Consider the following 6,661-nt stretch of genomic DNA (forward strand, 5'->3'; position numbering starts at 1 on the left):
CATGAGTTTCTTTCTAACCTTGTGATAGGAAAGAATTTGTTAAATAAGACCAAAAAGAGCACTAACCATGAAATAAAAGAAGCATCCATTTTGTTATATTAAAATTAGACTATCTCTTCATCAAATGATAGAATAAAGGAAGTAAAATGACAAGGGGCTCAACCTTGAAGATATTTTAAATACGGGTAATTGACAAAGGCTTATTATCCAGCATATAGAAGAACACTTAGAAATCCATAAGAAAAGGGAAGAAAAAAAACAATAGAGAAATGGGCAAGAAACATGAACAGGTGTTTCACAGAAGAGGCAACAAAAATAGTCAATAAACATGAAGAGGTGTTCACCTTAGGATCAGGGAAATGCACACCAAGACTAAACGAGTTACCACTCACACCCATTCCATTGCAAAAACCAAGAAGTCTGACCATGCCAAGTGCTGGAAAGAACACAGATCAACCAGATCTGATTGCTGGTACGAACCTAAGTTGGCCAACCGTTTTGGAGTGTGGTTTGGCAATATCCTGTAGGGTTGATTGTTTTCGACCCAGCAAGTTCACTTTCAGGTGGCCTTGAACTACTTGGTTCACCTGAAGACTTGTGAGAAACTCTTGGTTTGCCTGAGGGCTTGTATAAGAATGTCAGTAGGGGCTTCCCTGGTGGCGCAGTGGTTGAGAATCTGCCTGCCAATGCAGGGGACACGGGTTCGAGCCCTGGTCTGGGAAGATCCCACATGCCGCGGAGCGACTAGGCCCGTGAGCCACAATTACTGAGCCTGCGCGTCTGGAGCCTGTGGTCCTCAACAAGAGAGGCCGCGACAGTGAGAGGCCCGCGCACCGCGATGAAGAGTGGCCCCCGCTTGCCGCAACTGGAGAAAGCCCTCGCACAGAAACGTAGACCCAACACAGCCATAAAAAAAAAAAAAAAAAAAAAAGTAATAGAAAAATTAAAAAAAAAAAAAAAAAAAGAATGTCAGTAGTAGCGCCAATAGCATCATTTAAAAGCTGAACACAACCCTAAACCCTCACTGAAAAGAGAAAGCATTGGGAGCTCCCTGGTGGTCCAGTGGTTAGGACTTGGTGCTGTCACTGCTGCGGCCCCGGGTTCAATCCCTGGTCGGGGAACTAAGATCACTGCAAGCCGTGCAGTGTGGTCAAAAAAAAAAAAAAAAAAAAAAAGGAAGAAGGTATAAATAAATGGGAGCTTATTCACATGATCGAATATTGTACAGCCATGAAAATTGAATAAGCACAGCTATAGGCAATAACAAGGATGACTCCTGTCATCATAACATTGAATGATACCATTTTTATAAAGTGCAAAGCAATCAAATCTCAAAATACATTGTTTGGGCCTATAATAAATGATAATGCTCGTTTTTTTTAAAGCAAAGGAATGATAAACACAAAATTCAGGATATGGGGAGGAGCACATAAAAATATATATGGTCATGTTCTACTTGTTGATTTTACTGGTGGTTTCATAGGTGTTCATTATTATTAAAAATAAGTACTTTTTAATTGAGGTATGTTTAAGTTACAATATTACATTAGCTTCAGGTTTAAAACACAGTGATTCAAAATTTTTATAGCTTATACTCTATTTAAAGTTATTATAAAGTGTTGGCTATATTCTGTGTGCTGTAGAATATATCCTTGTAGATTATTTATTTTACATGCAGTAGGTTATACCTCTTAATCCCCTACACCTGTCCTGCACCTCCCCTCTCCCCTCTCCCTACTGGTAACCACTAGTTTATTCTCTACATCTGTGAGTCTGTTTCTGTTTTGTTATATTCGTTTGTTTGTTTTATTTCTTAGATTCCACACATAAGTGATAACATACAGTGTTTGTCTTTCTCTTATTTCACAAAGCATAATACCTTCTAGGTCCATCCAAGTTGTTGCAAATGGTAACATTTCAGTCTTTTTTATTGTTGAGTAATATTCCCTTGTATATATATAGCATGATTTCTTTATCCATTCATCTGATGGCTACATAGGTTGATGTGTCCATCAGATGAACGGATAAATGTTGATGGACACTTTGGTTGCTTCCATATCTTGGCTATTGTAAATAATGCTGCCGTGAACCTTGGGGTGCATGTATCTTTTTGAATTGAATGGGTGTTTTCCCAGGAGTGGAATTGCTAGATTATATGACAGTTCTATTTTTAGTTTTTTGAGGTACCTCCATATTGTGTTCCACAACGGCTGTACCCATTTACATTCCCACCAGCAGTGTACGAGGGTTCCCTTTCCTCCACATCCTCACCAACATTTGTTATTTGTGGTCTTTTTGATAATAGCTATTTTGACAGGTGCGAGGTGATAGCTCATTGTGGGTTTGATTCGCGTTTCTCTGGTGATTAGTGATGTTGAGCATCTTTTCTTGTGCCTGTTGGCCATCTGTACATCTTCTTTGGAAAAATGTCTATTCAGTTCTTCTGAGCATTAAAAATAAGTACATTTTTAACAAAAGCAAATACAAAAGCATCAAGCCTCAATAATTAGAGTTGTTATGAACCAAAGATTATGATTAAACCAATTCTGGGCCTCTGAGATTCCTTAATAAGAAATGCAGCTCACCTACCTGACTCTGGGACATTCCCTTTGTGAGCCTAGCAGGTAAGGACAATAGTATCCAGCTTAGAGGGTTTTGGTAAGGGTCAGCATAGCGTATTTGGTGGGCTCTTATCGATGGAAGCTATTTTTATTATGCTTCCCCATGATAAGCCTGACTTGGAGACGGGGGCAGAGCGGGAACCTGGCTTTCCCTTGTTCCCTGGGGAGGGGGTTGTGGGATGAGGAACAGGTCTGCTCTCCTATGAGCCTGCTCAGCCCTACCCTGTTTAAAGTGCATACCCTTCATTCCCATGACTGTTTTCCTAGAACCTCCTGCCTGTACCCAGCTCTGTTGGTCACAAGTAACAGAAACTCAGTTCCAACCAGTTGCAGCCCCAAAGAGATTGATCTGCCTAGAATCTGTGATTAAAAACTCCCCAAAACTCCCTACAAACAAAAGTCCAGGACCAGATGGCTTCACAGGCGAATTTACCAAACATACAAAGAAGAATTTATACTGATACTTCTCAAACTCTTCCAAAAGATTGAAGAGGAGGGAATACTCCCAAAGACATTCTATGAAGCCATCAGCACCCTGATACTAAAACCAGACAAAGACACCACCAAAAAAGAAAATTACAGACCAATAACTTTAATGAATATAGATGTAAAAATTCCCAACAAATACTAGCAAACCGAATCCAATAACACATTAAAAAGATCATACACCACAACCAAGTGGGATTCATCCCAGGTTCACAAGGATGGTTCAACATTCATCCCAAGTTCACAAGCATGGTTCAACATAACGTTAATCGATCAATGTGATACACCACATCAACAAAAGATAAAAATCACATGATCATCTCAATAGATGCAGAAAAAGCATTTGATAAAATTCAACATCCATTCATGATAAAAACTCTTACCAAAGTGGGTATAGAGGGAACATATCTCAACATAATAAAAGCTATTTATGACAAACCTACAGCCAATATAATACTCAATGGTGAAAAGCTGAAAGCCTTCTTGCTAAAATCTGGAACAAGACCAGGATGCCCACTCTCACCACTTCTATTCAGCATAGTATTGGAAGTCCTAGCTACAGCAAATCAGACTAGAAAAAGAAATAAGTTTCTAAACTGGAAGGGAAGAGGTAAAATTGTCATTATGTGCAGATGACATGATACTATATATAGAAAACCCTAAAGACTCTACACAAAAACTACTAGAACTGATAAACGAATTCAGCAAGGTAGCAGGATACAAAATTAACATACAGGGCTTCCCTCGTGGCTCAGTGGTTAAGAATCCGCCTGCCAATGCAGGGGACACGGGTTCGAGCCCTGGTCTGGGAAGATCCCACATGCCGCGGAGCAACTAAGCCCGTGTGCCACAACTACTGAGCCTGCGCTCTAGAGCCCGCGAGCCACAACTACTGAAGCCCGTGCGCCTAGAGCCCGTGCTCCACAACAAGAGAAGCCACTGCAATGAGAAGCCAGTGCACCGCAACCAAGAGTAGCTCCCACTCGCTGAAACTAGGGAAAGCCCACGTGCAGCAACGAAGACGCAACGCAGCCAAAAATAAATTAAATAAATAAATAAATTTATAAAAAAAATAAAAAATTAACATACAGAAATCGGTTGCGTTTCTTTACACTAACAATGAAATATCAGAAAGGGAATGTAAAAAAAAAAAAAAAACTCTTAAAATCACCGCCAAAAAATTAAACACTTAGGAATAAACCTAACCAAGGAGGTTAAAGACACATGCTGAGGACTGTAAATCATTAATAAAGGAAATTGAAGAGACTTGACCTACTTACCCACCTGAGATGTCCAAGGATGGAGACTCTGGGGCAGCCGATTCTCAAAGCAACCCCGTTCCCCCCATTTTAGAGATGCCAAAACTGAGGATCTGAGCCGTCAAGAGACTTGCCCAAAGTCGCGCAGACACGGGTGGGAAGTCAGTGCTGCAGCCCAGGCCTGCTGACCCAAAGCCGGTGTTTAGGTTCATCTGCAGGAGCAAACACGACTGAACTAACAGCCCAGCGCCTCTGGCAGTAGCACGTCTCGCACAAGCAGGATACACACAAACCAGTTTCCGGGGGCGATCCTTCCCTCCTTCTCATGCACAGTGGGGACGGTAGAGTTAGGTGCCCAGATCTTCCCAAACCTGCCTGGACTAAAGGCTCAGAGGCTCAGACCATACCCGAGATGGACGCCATTGGCTTTTCCAGCTGAGGGTCCTGGAGGTTAGGGTTGATGGTTCTCAACTTTGCCTGTAGTGGAATCACCTGGGGAGCTTGAAAAAAAAATTACCCTCTGGAGACCACACCCCAGACCAATTACATCCAACCCTCTGCAGGTGGGACCTGGGCTTCCTTATTTTTCTAATAATTGGAAAGCCCGTGCTCTGCCCTGTTCTCCACGTTCCAGGAGAGGCCACCTCCCTCCAGGGACTTCTGCTTTTGTTCACCAGTGTGACCTTGCTCTCAACGTGGTAGGCTGCTGACCTGCCCAGGTGAGGGCCCTTCAGCACACTTTAGACTCCTTAACAAGGGAAAGGCAGGTGACGGGGTGGGCAATTCACAAGGAACAAATACAAACAGTTAACAAGCTTAAGAGAAAAGGTTTAGTCTTTGTATGAGTTTGCCAGGGCTGCCATCACAAGATGCCACAGACCGGGTGTCTTAAACAACAGAATTTTTACTTTCTCACCGTTCTGGAGGCTGGAAGTGTAAGATCAAGGTGTCGGCAGGTTTGGTTTCTCCTGAGGCCTCGCTCCTCGGCTTGCACGTGGCCTTTGTGCGTGTGCGTGCCTCGCTTACAAGGACACCAGTCATATTGGACTAGGGCCCACCCTAAATACCTCATTTTTACTTAATCACATGTTAAAAGGTCCTATTTCCAAATACAGTCACATTCTGAGGTCCTGGGAGTTAGGGTTTCAACACATGAATTTAGGGTAGGGGACACAATTCAGCCTATAGCAGTTTCCTTAGCGCAGTGATTGTGGGAGGCAAAAAGAAAACAAGGGAATATAAGCTTTTACAATCAGATTGACATGGTTATAAAGGTAGAGAGAACTCTTTTTGTGATCACTTTCTTACCCTACTAGAGAAAGAGTAAGTTGGTGAAACTTTTCTGGTGATCTATTTGGTAATATCAAAAACCTTTTAAAGAATTATACACACATACAAACACACACACACACACTGCTGGGTCTAGCAATTCCACTGCCAGAAATTCAACACAAAATAAGGCAGCGGTTCTGTTCAGAGAGGTACAGAGAAGGGTTATACCTGCATTACTCATATTTGCAGAAAATCTGGGGTCCACTTCAATACCCACTAGGAATAGTTATGATGAAAAAACAGATAACAAGTGTGGGCGAGGATGGAGAGAAACAGGAACCCTCATACACTGCTGGTGGGAATGTAAAATGGCACAGCTACTGTGGAAAACACTTTGGTAGTTCCTCCAAAAATCACACATAGAATTACCAATGACCCAGCAGTTCCACTCTGAGGCATGTGCCAAAAAGAACTGAAGGCAGGTTCTCAGCAAATACACAAATGTTCATTGCAGCATTGTTCACAACAGCCAAAAGAGGCAGACAATACAGATGGCCATCAAGGGAGGAATGGATCGCCGAACTGTGGTCTGTCCACACAATGGGATATTATTCAGTCATAAAAAGGAACAAAGTATGGATACCTGCTACAACATGAATGAACCTTGAAGACATTACACTAATTGAAAGAAGCCAGACACAAGAAGTCACATAGTCTATGATTCCATTCACGTGAAATGTCCAGAACAAGCAAATCCATAGAGACAGAGAGCAGACTGATGTCTTCTAGGAGCTGGGGGGAGGGAGGACGGGGACCAATTGCTTGATGGGTCCTGGATTTCCTTTTGGATGATGAAAATATTTTGGAGTTAGACAGAGGCAGTGGTTGCACAACCTTGCAAATGTGCTAAATGCCACTGAATTGTACACTTTATTTTTTTAATTTATTTGTTTGGCTGCACCGGGTCTTGGTTGCAGCACACGGGATCTTCGTTGAGGCATGCGGGATCTCTCGTTGTGGTGT

The 6,661-nt window shown here is 42.3% G+C and overlaps 1 non-coding gene across 1 annotated transcript; it reads left to right on the forward strand.

The window, feature by feature from the left end:
- Positions 1-1,048: 1,048 nt before the first annotated feature.
- TRNAD-GUC (transfer RNA aspartic acid (anticodon GUC)) lies at positions 1,049-1,121 on the forward strand. Its single transcript has one exon. It is a non-coding gene; the product is annotated as a tRNA-Asp (tRNA).
- The last annotated feature ends 5,540 nt before the right edge of the window (positions 1,122-6,661 follow it).

The sequence above is a fragment of the Eschrichtius robustus genome, chromosome 10 (genome assembly GCF_028021215.1).
Source record: "Eschrichtius robustus isolate mEscRob2 chromosome 10, mEscRob2.pri, whole genome shotgun sequence".
Classification (NCBI taxonomy): Eukaryota; Metazoa; Chordata; class Mammalia; order Artiodactyla; family Eschrichtiidae; genus Eschrichtius; species Eschrichtius robustus.